General features: G+C 44.1%; 1 protein-coding gene across 1 annotated transcript in view; it reads right to left on the minus strand.

Annotated features, from left to right (window-relative positions):
* Nucleotides 1-19,646, minus strand: part of EPB41L3 (erythrocyte membrane protein band 4.1 like 3) — a 226,544-nt gene extending 206,898 nt beyond the window's left edge. The window contains exon 1 of the mRNA XM_025429421.3: nucleotides 19,329-19,646. The gene's annotated coding sequence lies outside the window, so the exon portion shown is untranslated. The remainder of the gene's footprint in view (nucleotides 1-19,328) is intronic.
* Between the last annotated feature and the right edge of the window lie 385 nt (nucleotides 19,647-20,031).

Below are 20,031 nucleotides of genomic sequence, written 5' to 3' on the forward strand. Positions count from 1 at the left end.
AGGTTCATAGCAGTACTATACACAATAGCCAAGAAGTGGAAGCAACCCAAATGTACACAGATGCATGAATGGATAAACAAAATGTGATCTATCCATACAGTGGAATACTATTCAGCCTTTAAAAATAATAAAATTCTGACACGTGCCACAACATAGATGAAACTTGAGGGCATCATGCTAAAAAACCAGACCAGACACAAGATAACAAATATTGTAGATTCCACTTATATGAGGTACTTAAAGTAGTGAAATTCATAGAGACAGAAAATATAAAGGTAGTTGCCAGGCATTGGGGGTGATGGAGAAATTAAGGGTTGTTGTTTAGGGAGAAGATGAAAAGAGTTCTGGAGGTTGGTTGTACCACAATGTTAATGTGTGCAACACTACTGGACTGCCTACTTAAATATTGTTAAGATGGTACATTTTAGGTGATGTGCACTTTACTACAATTCAAAAAAAAAAACAGCTAGTGTCAGAATGGTTCTTTGAAACTACGTGGCCACACTGTGCAGGCCTAATTTTCTTTTTTTTTTCTTCTTTTTTATTTAATAAATTTATTTTTTATTGCTGTTCAATTTGCCAACATACAGAATAACACCCAGTGCTCATCCCGTCAAGTGCCCACCTCAGTGCCTGCCACCCAGTCACCCGCACCCCCCACCCACCTCCCTTTCCACCACCCCTAGTTCGTTTCCCAGAGTTAGGAGTCTCTCACGTTCTGTCTCCCTTTCTGATTATTTCCCACTCATTTTTTCTCCTTTCCCCTTTATTCCCTTTCACTATTTTTTATATTCCCCAAATGAATGAGACCATATAATGTTTGTTCTTCTCCGATTGACTCATTTCACTCAGCATAATACCCTCCAGTTCCATCCACGTTGAAGCAAATGGTGGGTATTTGTAGTTTCTAATGACAGGCCCAATTTTCAAAGGAAAGAATGAATACAAGGATATAAGTCAACACTCGGTGTAGAATGTTAAAAAGATTGCAATCTGTAATAGAACAAAATCAGCCTAGCCTGCTGAAGCAATTTTACCTGAAGAAATGTGGTCTTTCTCTCAGCAGATGGTAGGATGAGAGTAGTTACTTAAAGGATGCTGGTTTTCTCACAGTTATGGTAGAAATCATGAGATAGTCCAGTAAAGACCAGAGATAAGCCAGCCTGTCAGCACTCAATCCACAGTGCCCTTTCGTAGCACCAGGACACTTTGAAAAGAATCCATGCAAGGTCTTCCTAATATTCTTTGGGTATTTTTAAAGTTTAGTGACTTGGCTTGTGGATCACATTTGTTTCATCTGCTGCCACTGGTCCTGGTAATGAATCGTGAATTTTCTTCTCATTGTAGACATGCACACTTTAATAGTACCAACCCAAGGATCTAGTTGATCCTTCTGCATACATTAACTATTTTTCTTTGCTAAAGAATCAGAAAAGAGAATACACTGGTACATCTGTGAGTCACTATAATAGAAAGAAGCTTAAATATTTGCTTTCAATCACTTTCTATCCATGATTTCTATCACTGGTCCCCTGTGTACACGGGTTGACCTCACAATGAAGGAAGACAACTTACATAGGGAAGGCCTTAGGGAATCAAAGAATGAGTTCAGTGGTCGTTGAAGGAACTGAGTGACCTTGAGAAAGCCTCTAAACATCTCTTTACTTGAATGGAAAAGGAGATTAGCAGTTGCGTTTCTTTCCTCACAGAGTTACGGTAGAGATCAAACAAAATGGTGCTTGAAAAAGACCTTTGAGAAATACAAAGCTGTGTAAATTGGTGTGTGTGTGTGTGTGTGTGTGTGTGTGTGTGTATGTGTGTGTGTAATTTTGGGATGTCCCTAATTGTTGTCTGCTTCCGGGGCAGGAATGCTTAGTTTCTTCCTAGGAGATAGGGAATGTCTAAATAAGGTAGGATATGCTTTCACCTCAACTTAATTCTTCACCCTTATTTTTTTTAAAGATTTTGTTTATTTATTCATGAGAGAAACAGAGAGAAAGAGAGAGAGAGAGAGGCAGAGACACAGGCAAAGGGAGAAGCAGGCTCCATGCAGGGAGCCCGACATGGGACTCGATCCCGGGCCTCCAGGACCACGCCCTGGGCTGAAGGCAGGCACTATACCGTTGAGCCCCCCAGACTGCCGGTTATTTTCTGTTATCTGGCAGTCACCCTACTGACTTATTTCCAACCAAATGAAGGTCCATGAGTCTGGAGTTGTAGTTCTTAAGGTGTAGCCCAGGATCTCTGGGAGGCCTCTAAGACTCTTAAAGGAGGCTAAGGAGGTCAAAACCTTTTTCCTAATCATACCAAGATATTATTGGCCTTTTCACTCTCATTCTCTCAGGAGTGAATGGTGGAAGTTTCCAGAAGCTACATGATGTATATCACACAGCCTCAGTTTTTCATACGGAAGCAGACATAAGAATCTACTTTCCTGTCTTAAGCCAGACATTAAACAGGTTTGCAGTGGTACTCTTTACCCTAAATTATTTTTTCATTTTTTTTTATTTATTTTTTTTTATTTTTATTTTTTTATTTTTTATTTTTATTTTTTTTTTCATTTTTTAAAAAAAGATTTATTTATTTTAGAGAGAGAGCACATGCATGTGTGCACACACACTTGGGAGGAGAGGAAGGGGAAGAGGAAGAGAGAATCTCAGACTCCCTGCTGAGCCCCACATGGGGCTTGATCTCACAACCCATGAGATCATGACTGGAGCCAAAACTAATAGTCAGATGCTTAGCTGACTGAGCCACCCAGGTACCCTTACTCTAAATTATTTTTGTTTTGGGAAATACAGTTAACTTTCATAAACATGCTTATGTTAACATGGAATGGACTAATTTTATTGTTCTTTTTAGGTGAATTAAAATAAATATTTAAAAGTGCCACAGCTGTCATTTCTAATGTAATACATGTCAGTAGGTATAACATGCATAAACAGAAGTTCTTTGCATTCTTCAGTCATTTTAAAGAGTGTACAGAGGTGCTAAGATGTAACTATTTGAGCATCTCTGTGTCTGGAGCACATAGCAGGAGGGCAAATGATATGAAGTGGGCTGCAGAAGGCTGTAGGAACAGACCAAGGAGCAGGAACAGAGCCCAGTGGTGATGTGCAGGATTCTGGTCTTTATCTGAGGGCAATGTCAGGCTCTTCCATACATATTGGAGGCTGTGGTTAACATCCCTTTCTCTCTCTGGGATAGTTGTACAGAATTACTCATTGTTCAAGTTATTTTCCACCCTATCATGATTCTCTGTAAAAAAATGAATTCATAAAGCTCCATCAGAAAACTTCATCACCCTATAACAAATCTCTAGTTTGCTTTCTGAAAGAATAACTATTTTTCCTACATGGTCAGATGCAGTGTCTACACTGCACTTAACCACTTAAAACCAAGGCTATGATTCATCTAGAAGTGGGAAATGTTAATAGATGAGGTACTTTTATCTCTCAATACTGGTAGGTGGCCCACATTCCAGTGGAGCCAGAATCAGAAGCAGAGCTCATATTCTGGGGATGCTCTGTGGGGTGGGGGTAGACGGCCTTTTTAACATGGTGAGGCCCCCCTGTGCTGCTTGCAACCCTCTCTGCTCTGCCTCAAGGGATCTTTTGCATCTCCCCCCTCAGAGGTTTTTGTAAACTTTATCAATCGTCAAGTCCCTTCTGCATTCCATTCACCCTTAGGAAACAACCTCACTTCTCTCTTCGCTGAGAAGCTACAGGCAGGAAGCCATGGAGTTAAATATCCACGCACCATGACTATAAAATTTATGAGTTGTAACTTTAGTGCCGGCAAGATAAAAATAATTATCTTAATATGCAGTTTCCAGGAATAAATAGCAACGGAAGGCGTGATTATGATTTTCAATAACAAGAAAATAATTGTATATGAGTAAAATCAGTGAGAAGAGACAGATCTGAGCCATGTCAAGGTAAGGGGATGTGTGTGAAGAGGGACTGTGGAATGTAGCCAGGGGACAAGGCTAGTCACAGCAAAAAATTTTATCAAAGTACATTCTCCAGGGGCTTCTGGTAGAACAGCATGACTGAGGGGACAGCCTGTACCTTGAAGGAAGCAGCTGATAAGGTGTTGGACTTCCATCAAGACTCGGGGGACAGGAAAGCATCAAGACATGGGGGCAGGTCTTTAAAAATGCTAGCCACCTGAGCAAAGAATGCATGGGATTATACTTTGCAGTGTATGTAATTGCAAACAAATGTTTTAAGGTGCTTCTTTTTTTGTTTTTGTTTTCTTTGTTTCTCTCTCTCCCTTTTTTTTTTCCTTCCCTTTTTTTTTTCGTGGGGGGGGGTGGTTTGTGAAGGAGGAGGGAAACTATGATTTCACAGAGATAGTCTGTCTCCTTTGAATCGACTTTGGTTTGGGTGGGTCACTGGCCCTGCGTAAACCTGGATTTTGCTGTCTTAACACTGCACACGAGTGGTGAAAGCCTGATATAGACACTGCCAGCCCTTAGAGCAGAACACCTGGCACACAGTAGGTGCTCAGTAAATGGCAGCTCTTTTTCCTCATCTCTTCCCTTTTCTTCTTCCTATCTCAGCTGGCATCCAATATAACAATGATGTCTGTGTATTCACAAAGATATTTTCTAACAAACAGAAACATAGAAAGAGAGCAAATGTATATAGTGGAGAAGATGGATGCCTGTAGTTAATGAATATATTAAAAATAGAATCCCGTCTCCATTGACGTCTGATACTGGATGTGGTAACTGGATAGGTATATATTCTACAGACATCGTCATGTTTGTCTAGAATCTTTCTGAGATTTCATTTACCCTCCTCTTCTGATGGCTTTTCCTTACTTCCTTTTTGCTAGAAGACAACCTCTTTTCTGTGCTATGGAATCCTACCCTCTGTCGGTCAGAATCAACCCTTCTGCCCAGGATGTCCTGGTTCTGTGCCCTCTGGTTCTCCTCCAGTATCTCAAATCTTCCTTCGAGGGGTCTTCCTGGTTTTCTTTACCTGGGTTTCCTGCCCTCCCCTAGCAACCTCCCCAAACCTCTGTTCTAGCTGTGGCTTCTTTTTTCATTCCAGGCATGGGTAATCTTGTAGGTTTTTGAGGAGGGTGATAGGCATCATGGTCACCTGCTTGCCTTGCATAGAAATACTGTGACATCTCCCTTTCTTCACCCCATCCTCTCCTAAAGTTAGCCTTTATACCTGCAGTTCCCACATAGTCCACCCACGTGGCTCTGGCTCGAGCCCACTGTGTATGTGCGTACCTCTCCCTCTTTCTCTCTTCCTCATCACTTAACACCACTCAACATTTTTCTGATCCCTGAAGCCTTACTATTCCTTCAAATCCAGGGTAAACACAAACTCCCCTGTGAAGCCTCCCTAGTCTCCCTGTCAGAATTAACTGTTTCCCTGAAACTGGGGTGGTCATTTTTAAAATGTACATAAAATGTTTCATCATGTAATAATGTCATACACAGGGTCAGCTATGAAGCATAATAATAAAACTCATATCTGTGAACCCGTCACCTATATTAATAACAAGAATATTACCAATACCATTGCATCTACTATTTGGTCCTCTTGGCTCCCCCGCCTAGGTTTTCCTAAAGAATGCTATTAAATTTTGCATGATTTTGAGACTTTAAAAAATGGCATAATATCATTCAATCTCCTGTAACATTTTTAAAATCAACTGTGTTAAAGATCCATCCACGTGGTTGCTTGGCACTTGTAGTTTATTCATTTCTGTCACTGCATAATATCTTATTTTGTGAATATGCCATGATTTATTTATCCAGTCTCCTGTCCATAGACATTTATGTTATTTCCAATCTCTTGCTATTATGGATATTTTTGAAACATTTCACAATGCATATATGTGACAATTTTTCCATGGTTTATTGAGATATTTCATATCATATCAATTTAATATTAAATTAATATCATACTTAATGATATGTAGAAGTACAATATATACCTTTATAAGATAATGCATAATTGTTTTTCAATATTGTTGTATCAGCTTACCCAACTTCCTCCAATGTATAAGATTTAGCATTTTCATAAAGTTCTCTTTTGAAACTCATCATTATCACACTTTATACCATCTTTATTGGTATTTAAATACTCATCTCTTGATAAGATTATAACCATCATATTTTATTCACCTGTTTATTCCCATGGCCTACATCAGTTATTTAAAAATGCTTATGAAAATGATAAATGAATACCAAACTGAAATGAACACAACAACCTGTATTTGATTTGAGTTACTAGACTTTCTGCCTTTTAATGAAAATAGCATGGAAGGATTACAGTGTTATCAATCCTCTGCACAAAAATGATTAATTCAATCAGACTGCTTTCCTATTAAATTAGCAGAACTAAGAAAATGATAGTTTCATTTGAGAAGGTAATAAATTTGAAAGGAGAGGAGAAAGCTTGACTCAGGATGTGGACACTAGAGCCCAGAGAAATGGGCACTAGAAGATAAATAAGAGATTTGGGAAGGGAATCACAAAGCACTTTATACTCATCCAAAGATCTTCACCTTAGGCTCTCTATGTGGCTTTCCGCACCAAAGTCTCACAACTGATGCTAATAGTTTCAATTTTTTTTTTTTATCATATAGATTAAGTATAGTTGTCTGGGCTAGTGTGGAAATCTAACCATAATTTTTAACATTTTCAGGATAAAGAACTCAAAATTCTGAACAACTACTGACAAACACACTCTTGGAAAAATGACTCAGCTGTAAAATGGGGAATACCTGTGTTCAGAAAGTAGGTCTCTGCCTTTTATCACTCCCATCTTTTCACCCCTAGGGCTGAAAAAGCCAGAGGCTAAAGAAAAGAAGCATTTCCATGCTGTTAAAAACAAAACGCACAACATCCATTAAACTACTCTTTGATCATTGTCTTCTGCTTTGAAAAATAACTCAGGAAAGGAGTGCCCAAACCTCCCAAAGGATGAGATAGGCATACATTCCTTGTGGGGCAAATGTAAGAAGCTTAAAAGAAGACGACTGGCTCAAAAAAAGAGGAAGACTATGTCAGCAGTGTTGCTCAACCTGTGTCTAAAGGGCACAAGATACTCCTGAAACCCCCATGTGAATACAGTTGAAAATAAAAGGCTTCAAAGTATTCAGAGGTCATTGACCTGGTCCTGTCCGCATCTTTGATGCTGGCTTTCAGACCACGTGCAGACTGATACTTTAGTAGGTCAATACCTAAAAACAATATCCTGAATTCAGTGTGTCTCTTTGTGAATGGAGAAGAGTCAACAAAAAGTGGGTAAGAAGTACACCATAAATCTCAAGCAAGCAACCCCACATGGGCAAATTCAGCTTGTCTCTACAAGAACAAAACCACCCAACCGTCATAAAGAGAGTGCATTTGGAACAGAATTCTGTGTTTTCAGCCCTGCTAGAACACTCATGCTCACAGCACTCTGTTTGGAGGTTACAGGGAAAGGTTTAATAGAAACAGAAGTCTTTAAAATATTACTCTAATTAACGCTGACACTTAAACTGTGTTTGAAAACCCACGAACAGATGTGTTTTAATTTCCATCCTAGTTCATAATGCTAAGCCACTGTAACTATTTTTATTTGCTGAACACCTACTATGTCACAAAATCCAGCTCTTGGCTATTCAGAGGGTTTAGGGTTTGGGGGGTTGGTGCTAGAATGATGTTCAGAAGTAATGGGTAGAAAAAGAGGAACAGCACATTTATTTGACTCTGATTAATTTTCTGGGAACACAATGCAACTTGCTTTCTCTTAGGCCCATGATACACGGCATTCACTTTCATCTACACTCAGCGCCGAGAAATGTCATGGGAGGAGCTGATGCTTTTCCCTTTCGCAGTTTGTTTTTAGATTCTCAACTCTTTTCCTCAATCGTGCTGAAATTATACTTTTGGTCAGAGCAGTAATTTTATGGGTCAGACACTTTTTCTCAAATCAACTCATTTCCAAAGTAGTAAGTTAGCTGCATTCCCATGGAAAACCACTGGTGGTTCAGCCCAGCTGTTCTCTGCAGCATCATATAAGCAGCTCACAGTGAAAGCCACTTGCTACATTCCAGGCCTGCCTGGAGGATTTTATCTTCCACTAGACTAACAGCTAGTCAGATATAACCAACACTCCCTTTCCCTATGCCAAATGGAGGCCAGGAGAAAGAAAGCATTTGGAAAAATGTGCTGTTAGCCTATATTTATCTTAACAATAGACTTTAATGGAAACTACACAGATAAAGCATCTTGCTAGGCTTTATAAAGTTTATTCAGAGTAACTTTATTTTTTAAAATATTCATTTATTTATTCATTTAAAAACCACCTGTCCTTCCCCACCTGTGCCTGGAGTTGAGCCCCAGGACCTGGACTGCTTCCCCTTAAGTGGCTCTACCTCTTTCTTCTGCACATGCTCTGTCTGCTAACAGCCAGCAATCTGAAAGATGTTGTCAGGCAAATGGCAGAGGCTAACGTTCAGAGGGGAAAAACAAAAGGAGGGTTTGATTTCTTGGCTGATTCCTTGGCTGCTGCTACTCCCCACAGCCCTCTCTTGAGTAACCAAATTATAGCCCCCTGGGCCCTCCAGGCCACCTTACAACTCAGAGGCCTCATGTTCCCAGCCCTGGGATTTTTCTGACAGAGTGGGACAAAGACCTACCGAGAATATCTTTAAAATCACCCAAATTTGTGAGGAGAAGTAAAAGAAGAGGAAAAGAGGAAAATAAAATTAAATTCTAGGTAACACAGTCAAACAGGCAAAGTGCTGAGCCAGTTCAGAAAAACAGGTTAACTGTCATCAAGTTACTTTATCAATTATCTAGAGAATGAAAATTACATTACTTGATGCTAATAATAATGAATCATTCTTGTTAAAGGATTCCTTAGGATTTTTATATAGCAAAGTGCTATTTTCATTCCCTTGGGTCAAATTGTGTTTCAATAACACTGACCTGTAGGAACTATCCTGGTGCTTATACTGTGTTATCTATCAGGTTTAAAAAACAAAGGGTTTTTAATCTATCATAATGATTTAGGGTTAGAGATTTGAAAGCTGAAGCAGCTGTAACTCCATCATAAAGATGGGTAAACTGTCATCCAGGGAAATTAAGTGACGATCAACCCACAATCTGGAAAAGTACACCAGTGCTTATTTTTCCTGAAACACATCTGGTTATGTCCTAACTGTATCTTAGGGACAGCAAAGCTACATGTAAGACAAAATAGGACATCAGGGCACCTGGGTGGCTCAGTCATCTCTTGATTTTGGCTCAGGTCATGATCTCAGGGTCATGAGATCAAGCCCTGCATTGAGCCCTGTGCATTAGGGCTCTGTGCTGAGCATTGAGTCTGCTTAAGATTCTCTCTCTCCCCCTCCCTATGCCTCCAATGTGTGCATGCTCTCTCTTACTTAAAAAAAGTATATATTTGATTAAATAAAATGAAGTCAAAATTAGGCCATGAAGTAACCTGAAACATATGAGTATATTCATATGGAGGGCTCCTGGGTGGTTCAGTTGGTTAAAGGTCTGCCTTTGGCTCAGGTCATGATCCTGGGGTCCTGGGATTGAGCCCAGTGTTGGGCTTCTTGCTCAGTGGGGTGTCTGAGTCTCCCTCTCCTTCTGCACCTCACCCCCCCCCATCCTGCCCATGCTCTCTCTCTCTTTCAAATAAATAAAAATTTTTTTTAAAAAAGAGTATATTCAGGGACACCCAGGTGGCTCAGTGGTTGATTGTCTGTCTTTGGCTCAGGGCGTGATCCTGGGATCAGGATGGAGTCCCACATCATGCTCCCTGTGAGGAGCCTGCTTCTCCCTCTGCCTGTGTCTCTGCCTCTCTCTGTGTCTCTCATGAATAAATAAATAAATCTTTAAAAAAATAAAAATAAATGAAATAAAAAAGAGTATATTCTTATGTTAAATATACTGGACATAAAACAAAAGACAAAACAAAATATGTTACTTTTTTACTTAGTGAAAAGGTCTGACAACTGGGTCACACATACAGCATTACTCATTGTTGCATTACCTAATTCATTTTCATCTTAATATGTTTTTCAAATAGCTCAGAATAGCACAAATTACTCATCCTTTATAAATACAATGCAGATGATGTTGTAACATGATAATATTCCCCGGGATTCATAAATTTTGTGACAGAAAAGTATCTAAATCATCCCACCTTTTAAAAATAGGATCTTCTGTTTTTCCAATATCTAACCATAAGAGAAAAAGTAGAGTCTCCTGAGAAACGATTGAGTTCAAGGGAGGAAAGAATCAAGGTACAAACCATGGTGCAAGGTCAGTGTGGCTATACTGGTTAAGTACAAAAGCCTTCTAGGTGCTCATCTAACTTCCTGTCCTCTTGTGCCATTAAACTTTGTCCACTTGCAGCCCTGGTAATCTTTGTATATCTAACCTCCCCATATTACTTTTCTGCATAAAATCCTTCCTTGCTTCCCCAATGCCTACCTTATAACTTCCAAAATTTCACATGCATACAAGTTGGGTATACTTATTCAAGCATTTACCATGCAGCAAGCATTTTATATGAAAGCACAGAAGCTGTAGCAGACTTGGAATGTGATATGGAATACTCCATCCTCCATCCTAGCACCTAGATGCTTGTGTCTGAGTCCTGGGTGAAAGAGCTGCTTCTCTTCAATCACAAAATCCACTGAGTGGCATCACTGCATGGTGGTGTCGCTAAGGCGAGAGGTGAATGCTGGACCTCATGAGGCCAAAGGGATAACAGTGCACTGAGCAGTGACCCACACAACTTGCACCTAGTCCAGACTTCAGGAAGGCCAAGGAACATATCACTTACTCGCTGGTAATTCTGGTGACATCATATTAGGTTCGGGCCACAGCGAATTCAGCAGCATCCATTGGTGCCTTTGGCACCTTTAATGTCAGTATGGTGGCCAGAATGAGAGCAAGTAAAAATAGTAGGGTTCAGGCAGCACAGAGGAGGCTAGGTTTTGCAAGCAGGGGATTCCCCAGGGTTTCTAAAGGCTGGTAAGGATAAATCTGACCATGGTCAGAATTAGTATTGTTGCAGGTGGTAACAAAGTCAAAGAAATACAGTTGTACTACAGTTATTAAGCTATTTGGCCTTGGAAACATGGGTTACTCTTGTATACACTATTAATTAAAGTGCTCTTTAAATTAAAAGAAAAAAACAGATTAGCTCTGTCCATTTGAAAAAAATGAAGTGTAGCAGTTTTACCTAATTATCTTGGTAATTAAATGATCAGTGTAGATCACTTCAAGATCAAGGAGCCTAAATGAATTCGCCACAGATTATTTTAGTGTAGACAGAAATGAATGTTCATGATACTCGTTATTTTTCCAACATGAGTGATACAGCTATAGAGGGGATAGTCTAACAAAATAATAATTTCTATTTGATTTTGAAATGTAGAAACATTTTGCAGTAGGATTATCAGGTTTATCTTCCTAATTGCATTTTGCTTTGGTTACTATTAAAAAAAAAACTTGAAAAGTGGCTAAGAGAAAATTACATTGAAATACCTTCAGGATTAAGGTTTATTTTTTTAATTATTAAAAATTATTATTATTATATATTATTATATAAGTTAAACTTAAAAAAATAAACAAATACAGTCAGGACCAAAAGCTTGAAACATAAATATTAACGGTAAAAGTCAATTGGTTAAATATAAATTTTCACGCTGAATTGTTAAAAAATACACATCACAAAACACAAAGGAATGAGTGTGTTTGTTTGAGCACTTATCAAGTGCTAGACATTTTATAAATGTTATTTCCACTTCTTATAACAATCCTGGCTGGGTTGTATTACTAAGCTAGTTTTACAGAAGAAGAAATTAAGACTTAGAAAACTTAGGTGATTTGTCCCCAGACACTCAGCTAGATCTCACTGGTACTGGAGTGCAGCTGGGTGACTGTGGCAGCTTGACTGCCTCCCACTTGCACCCAAATCCTATCTCGGGATCTGTTTCCAAGAGAATCCAGACTAAAACAACACAGACACTGACGTGTGTGTATGGCTGGGGGACAGAGGCTTAGCTCAGAGGAGAGTAAAGGTAGATGAAGGCAGGGACAGCACTGCCAAAATGACAATATTTCAACAATTTTTAAGGACCCAGGTTAAAAGTCATTGTTAAGACCAAGATGAAAGGGAATTTGTGAAATTGGCATGAAAGCAAAACAGGGAGAGATGGAGGAACAAAATAGGCAAAATATGGAACCTTTTTATTTGTTCCCTCCCCTGCATCTACCCACATATGAACATTTTCCTCTTTCTTCCCAAAGATACTTCCCTTGGACTCCTTACACATTGGGATGGGTACTGCACATATTACAGGTTACTGTGCTCATTGTATCCTATCACTGTTTGTTCTGCTCTTCAGGGTTTGCAGGCTACATCTTTTTAAACATTCTCATGATGTACAGATATTTTCTTATTTACAATGCAAATGAAAAAGGGCACCAGCATCCAAAGAAACAACTATTTTAGGTGGAATGCAAATGTGTCTTAATCTGTTTTAAATCAGACCTCTAGCTTATCCAAGTGGTCTTTGCCCACATGGACTCCTGGCTTGATGATTTAGCTCTTCAGAATTTTTGTGGCCATGGGGAGGGAGGGGAATAAGTTCTCTTGGTAAAGGTGGATATGAGTCTCTGGTTAAATATTTGAATGTATTTGAATTTGTTCTCATGAATCTTTCACGATGTACTTTTATATTGAAAAGTTTAAAGAGATGGAGAGATTTGCCGATTAAAAAAACCTATCAGACAAGTAATGAAAATATTGTGTCTCGCTTTACGATATTATTTAGTTTTTTTATCCTCTGTGTAATGTAGAGCTAGTTATCCTCTATTATATACACTTTCCAGGGAGGAAGCTATGGCTGAGAAAGGCCGAACAAGCTGTCAGAGGAGCTGGGTTTGGAACACCACCCTGATAAGGAATCACATTTGGCCATTTGTGGCCAAATGTTTTCTCAAAGTGGATGACCAATGTCTTTTCCAGTTTGAAACATGTTTATGTAAACTTTTTAAACATGATGTGCCAAAATCTACATAACATAGACACAAAAGCCCTTGTTCACTTAGAACCATCCGATTTCTCATATTCCAGAAGAGATCTGAGTATATAATCCTAACACATCATAATAAAGTGTGTAATTCCCAACTATTCAAAACCCCGAAGCACCTCATCATGTCCTGGTTCATTCCTCATGGGCCACGGGCACTTTATAACTATTTGATGAGGTTGGATTTATACCCTCAAGTTTGAAGGTTGTATATTTAAAGACTGTTTGGAAGCATTTCTGTTCCTGGAATATGGAAGCTGGCAAGCTTTTTATAATAATTTGTTTCTCCACCTGTCCTCAAACATGTCGTATACACAAGAGGAATGGCTGTCTTTTCATTCTTCTGGATCAGAAGAATTGGAACAACTACCCAGGCTAATTAACAAGGCATGATTATATTTTGTGAATCAAGGAGCCATGATAGGAATCAGATGAAAAGCTTCCTACAAGAGATTCTAGATCCGACAAATTCATAAGCCCAGAACTAAGAATTCTCCCACATATTTCTGGATGCTTCAGCACTTGATGGGCATCTTGCCCAGCAAGCCTCATTTTCCTTTCAGCCCAATTACTATGAGCTTGGCTCTCCACATGCAAGTCTGCTTTTTCTCATCATTCTCTCATCTCTACCATGAAGAATATTAAGAATTACATGGACCCTTCCACCTGCCAAGGCCTAAATTATTTGTGTAATAAAACAAAAATGAGGTAGAGGGTGGTTCATAAAGTTTCCAGACAACTGCCTCTTCTCCTCTTTGCCTCTCAGCCAACCTGGTCAAGGGTTGGCTACTTCCTCCTTATACTGCCTTGACTTGGGTTTAGAACATCTTTTCCCTTCTCAGGCATCCCTATGTGATGGTTCACTCAATGAAAAGTCATTGAGCCCCCACTTTGGGCACCCCTTAGCAGCAAATACAAAGCTGAATAAGCTCTCAACCAATAGGAATACACTGAAGAATAAATACATGGGATTTGCCATTGAGAGGAAAAAGCAAAGAGCTGCAGAAACAAGGATGAGGGAGAAAGACCTGAGCATGACCAAGAAAAACTTCCTGAGCAAGTTGGTCTTTGAGCTGGGCCTTGAAAAACCAGTAGGATTTCAAGGTCTAGGGTGAGGAGGGGCATTTTAGTTGGAGGAATTGGGTGAGTAAAGAACACAAAAAATAAAGCCTAAAGAGATGCATCAGACATGATGACAGGTGTGATGGGTTTCCTATTGGGGCCAGTGGGCTATAACACTGAATGTATAGAGTGAGGAGAGAGAATGTAGGGTTTTGAATACAGACCTAAGGATTTTAGGAAATAGGAAAGAGGAGGTTTGGAGCTGGGGAGTGATATAATCAAAGCTGTACTATGAAGGGACTGAAGTGCAAGCAGAAGTCAGGGGAGGTGGGAGGAGAGAGGGTTCAGCTGATTAGCACAACAGTCCAAGCAGGAGGTAACAAGGGCCTGGGGCAGAATGGGTAGCAATCAGAAGGGTGGGAAGTGACAGTGGGAGTCACCACAACATGGCCACTAACATTTCTGTGGCGTGTGTCTGTGGAGGAGCAACATGAGAAAAGGAAAATCCAAGGAATGATGACCCAACCCCCGCCCCACCTCCCACCCCCACTGACTCAGGATATGTTGCCCTGAGATGAGGGAGGAAAGTATGAAACTGATGAGTGAATTTTAGACACATCCAGATCGAATGGAACAGCTAGGTAAAGATATCCACTTGGCAGGTGGTAATGCAAGACAAGATTTCTAACGGATGCTGAAAAGTTAAGATCTGGTCCTACTCCATCCAGCCAGCCTCCACTCCTACTTCTAGAAAACAGAGGCTCATTGCTAACCTAAAAGCCAGGCTAGGTGCTAAGAGTCTTACCTGTTCCTGACCCCTCCCCAGGAAGCATTCCCATTCCCATTTTACTGGTAGGGATGCTGTAGCTCATACATTATATAATGTGCTAGATTCAGCAGTGGGGTGGCCAAGCTCTGATTCACATCCTTGTGAATCCATGTTTGCATGTTTCATGTCCACACTAAGAAGTGATAGCTCCTTCCCTCCTTTTATTTCAGGGCTCCCCATATAAGTACTACCATGCATTCCTTTGTCCATTAATATCTATTCTCCTCTTCTGATCATTCATTCTGTTTGACTGTCATCTCTCCTGTTTAGTCCCAATTATATTCAGTGCTATTCCACATCCCATCACTGGATGAGGAATAACCTTGTTAGCTACTAACTTAACCTAGTTAGCTACTTACTCGCTCATTATAGAGATTCTAAGATAGTGTACTCTTCAGCTCCTGTGTCTTGAGTCTTGTCCACAGTTCCACCAGGGTATGATCCTTTGGGTAAATTTTGGGCTATGTGATCCCTAGCACTTCAGAACACATGCTGGACATCTAGAAAAACTGCTTTTTTAAATGGAACATGCCATCATGGCACCAAATGCTCCCCCCAAAAGCCTCACATGATAGTCAACTAAAAGTAATTTTCTTCTCTTCAGCAATTTGGTGATTTCTATATTGCAATTTCCCTGACTCCCTGGTAAAATGACAAATCATAAGCTTTCTAACAGCTGTCTATCTTTCTCCATCTTTACTATGGAGATCATGCTAAAGCGGCTCTTACATTTCTAGCCTCTAGCTCTCCACTGAAAGTTATACTTTCTAATTAGTTGTGTGTCTTGCAATTCTTGGTTAACTAGTTCTGAATCAGAACATTCTATATGCTCCATGTGCTAGGTCTCACACTTTCCTTCCCAGTACCTCTGATAACTCTGAAGTCATAAATGAATTCTCACAGTGTGGCAGGTGAAAATTATTATTCTCCTTCCAGAGGAGGAAGTGGCTGCCCAGGTTGGACTGTGACTCATTCGGCTCCCTGGATCTTTTTAATGAACCATTCTCAGCCAACCACCCTGGCCTCGAGAATAACAGGGAGACATGGAGACTTCTTAAATAAGAATGGTGGGCATGTGGGAGATGAGTGTTATATAACTCAAGAGATGGAACTGGAAGGGATGAGTAGCTAGGCAGGCTGTCCTTCAGGGAACTTCCTATTAGTCTGTTTATATATAGTCCTGGGGGAGAACTTCTCCTTCAAATCCAAACCATAGGACCCCTCTTTAGTGAAGTTTCTTTTGCTGTTGCTGCTCAAAGCTGGGGTTCACTCTGCTGACACCTTTTACCTTTCTCACCTCCCTATACAATAGCAACAAAATCGTGTTTTCTTTTTGGCCCACCAACTAGAATATGTAGGCAGAGGCCATATCATGTTCACTTTTATGGTCCCAACATTTGAATAATGAATGTATCTAAAATAGATAGAATACTTGTCAAAGTAGTGAGACCTCTGTTTCTAGACATACGTAACCAGACTATTATAGGGAGACTGCAGCCATGCAGCTGTCATTCTGTTATTTCTAAATGTCCTAATATTTTAAGGACATTCTTGTTTAAAGTGATTAAACCAATCCCAAACAGTTTTAAAATGCATGTAACTGAATAATGCATACCAGTCTTCAAATGGCTATTACAATTAGCTTAATATTCTAATTTTAATAATGATTGACCCCAGAAATTATTAAATGTCTTCAGGCCATTGTTTTCAATTATAAGTATCAGTCTATAAATGTTAACTGAACACCTACTTTATGCCAGACCCTAGGGATAATAGGATGAGAAATACAGAGCCTTGCCCTCAATAGTTTCCATTCTAGTGAAGGGAATGTCTCCGTTATTGGGACTGAGGGGTCACAGTCTAGTTATATAATTTCATTTTTTATGTGTGCTACTCAGAACAGAGAATGTTTTCCTGGGGTTAAGACTGGTTCTAAGAAGCCTATGTAAAAGTCCTCTCTGGAAACTAATGTTAGGAGAGAGGATCTTTAACCCTCTGATGTCACTCCTCACTACTGTAATCGATCCAGCTAGGAAATGCCAATGGCAGATAAAGGAAGGGGAAGAAGGAGGCCTGCAAGGTCACTTCAAACCAACCTGAACGTGAGCCCTTCCTTGCTATATAAACTAAATGTAGACTTCTATACACCTTCACCCCCACCCCCACCCCCACAAGCAGCACCATTCCAGCGCAGGAAGGGCAAATCTTGCTTGGCCCCTTAGTAACTGTCATTTCGAGAAATGCAATATAGGGGCTTCCACTCAGACCCTTTTCTACCAGATTAGAGTCTGTTTCTAATCAAATGGAATTTAGGTTTAAACCGGAATCAGATTTGGGATTTACAGTCATTTCTACTTTCATTCATCTCGTGGATTTCAGCCCTCTCTCGGCCTAGTTTTAATCCAGTGCGCTTGGGAAGGAATTACACAGGAGTTGTCCATGAGCCCGGGGCGGGGGCTCGGAGGGGCTCTAGGACCCGGGCCCCTCCGCAAACCTCCATCCAGACGAGGTCAGCCCTGACTCTCCTGGGCATCGTGGGCGCTCGCCGCCACCTACAGCTTCTGCAGGCGTGGCCCCTCCTCGCGTGTAGTGGACACCGCCCCTCGCTCCCGAGACGATTTCGCCACCAGCCCCCAGGCTTTCCCCGCGCAGAGGCGGAAGGAAAAGCGAAAGCCGAGCAGGCGGGCCGAGGGGGCGGCCGAACGCGCCGCGGGGCTGCGGCTCCCCAGTCCGCAGTGGCCGCGAGGGCTGTGCACGCACAGCGAGGACCCGGTCCTCAACTTTCCGCGCCAGCCCGCTGCCCCCCGGCCCCCGCGGCCCCGCCGCGCCCTCCCGCAGCCGGTCCCCGGCCACCCCACCGCCGCGCGGCGCGCCTCCCGCAGGCCCGCCGGCCGAGCTCCCCTCCTCGGAGCCAGAGGAGCCCAAGGGAGTTCGGCTGCTCGGCAGCCTCAACTTCGGCTTCCCAAGTGACACGACGCCCTCCCTCGAGCGCGCGCAGCCTCCGCCAGCCTCCGCCCCGAGTCCTTGCAGCCCAGCCGCGGGAAAATGAAACGCCCTGCAAGGGGCGCTCCCCTGGATTTTGAAAAACCGCTTCTTTCGCCTCGGGAGCCCCTCGATCCTCCACCCGCAGCCTCCGGCCAGATGATTTTCACCCTGGGACGCGCCCGGGTGGAGGGGCCTGGGCTCTGGGGCGGGAGGAGAGGGGGCAGCAGCGCGGAGTGGCCGGGATGCAGCTGCGCGCCGCTCGTGCGGGGGGCCGAAGGGCCCTGCGGCTCGGCTGAGCAGCCGGAGCGGGCTCCTGCGCCTCTGCCTCGCGGAGGATCGCACACGCTGACCCGCACGCGCGCGCACACACACACACACACACGCACTCTCTCTCTCTCTCTCTCTGCGTCCAGCACCCTCACCCCGCGAGCCGGGACGCGGAGGTCGGAGCCACTGGCCACTTTAAGGCAGGGGCTGAAACGCCCAGATGGAGGCAGAGGCTCTCGCGTCTCCTCCAAGCCTGCACCATCCTAGGGGCTCCCCGTCCACCGCCACCACCAGCACCCCCCAGTTTCCCGGAGCAAAAGAGGTCTGGCTTTCTGCGATTCCGCTCCCTGAGCTAGCGGTTCAAGCTGCGGGGGGAGGGGGGGGCGGGGATGGATAGCGGGAGCACTGGAAAGCGAGCCCGCGCTCACCTCCGCCCTCCGCGCGGAGAGCTGGCCAGCCTCGCTCGCCCCCGGAGCACTAGCAGGCGGCCACGGCCGGGCAGCCGGACCCCGGGGCGCCCCAACTCCAGTGAGAGCAGGGAGGGGAGTGACAAGAGCCGCCACTTGGCGCGTTGGCAGAAGCACGGAATCTCCGAAGAGGCTGAGCCGCCGGCGCGCAGGGGTGGAGGCGCGAGGGGCGGAGGAGGAGTTGCCGGGCCGAGAGGGATGACGTCCTCCAGCGCCTTGGGCTCCGGGGACCGAAGATTCCTGCTCTCGACCGGCCCCACGCGCGCTCTCCAGGGCTTCGCAGAGGCGCCGCGCCCGGCTCCGCTGCGGCTCCCGAACGGCGCGCGCCCGGGCGACCCCCGCCGGCTTGAACCGGGGTGCACAGCCCTCCGGCCATCTCAGCGCACCTCTTCGCCTGTCCCTCGCCTCGGGGGGCCCGCCCAAGAGTCCCTGCCGATTCGAGGCGGCACGCGGAAGGCAGCCCCCGGCCGGGCCAGCCTCGCCCCTTCCTCGCGCTCTCCCCCATCGACCTCGAGCCAAGGGCAGGCGCCCGCGCCCCGGCCCCGGCCCCGGCCCCAGCCCCTGCCCACCCGGCGAGCCGCTGTCCCGGCCTGCGCGCGGCTGCGAAAAGGCTCGGGGCACAGGAAAGGAGAGGCGCTCACCTGGGTCGCCCGAAGCCTTCCTCTCCAGCCCCTTCCGGAGCCCGCCCGCAGCGCCCAGGCACAACCTTCCTCGAAGAAAAAAAGTAGCGCAAGGGCGCAAGACGGGTAGGGCGGCGCAGGTCCTCGCGCAGCGGCTTTTCCCTCCGGGTTCTCCCGGGCCCGGGCCCGGGTTCGGCGGCGGGAAAGGGCTGTCAGAGGCCGGAGGGGGCCGCCAGACCCGGGCTCCTCCCGCAGCGGAGGCGGCGGCGGCACCTCCAAGTTGCCACCTGCAGCGCGCGTCGGGCGCCTGTGACAGCCCGCGCCGCTCTGCCCGCGCCGGGCCGCCCCCCAGCCCCCCCCGCCCGCTGGTTGGCTGCGCCCCGCGCCTGGGCGGTGCCCCCGCTCGGCCCCGCCCGCTCCCAGCAGCCGCGCGGCCGCTTCGCCCAGCGGGTCTCCTCGCAGGCCTGCCTGGGCTCCAGAGCCCCCGACTTTGGGGAGCTGCTCGGGCTTTGCAAACAGAGCAAGGATCCGTCACACGCTCGACACACACACACACACACACACACACACACACACACACAGTTTTGTGTAGGTTGGGGATTGCAGGAAAGAGAGAGGAGATGAGAAATGCCCTTCGTGTGCCTGAAGGGGACCTGGTTCCTTGCTGGTTTGTTTCTGATGTGGGTCTTTGGTTTTGTTTTCTCGCTGGTGTGAAATTGGTGCA

The sequence above is a fragment of the Canis lupus genome, chromosome 7 (genome assembly GCF_003254725.2).
Source record: "Canis lupus dingo isolate Sandy chromosome 7, ASM325472v2, whole genome shotgun sequence".
In the NCBI taxonomy this organism is placed as follows: domain Eukaryota; kingdom Metazoa; phylum Chordata; class Mammalia; order Carnivora; family Canidae; genus Canis; species Canis lupus.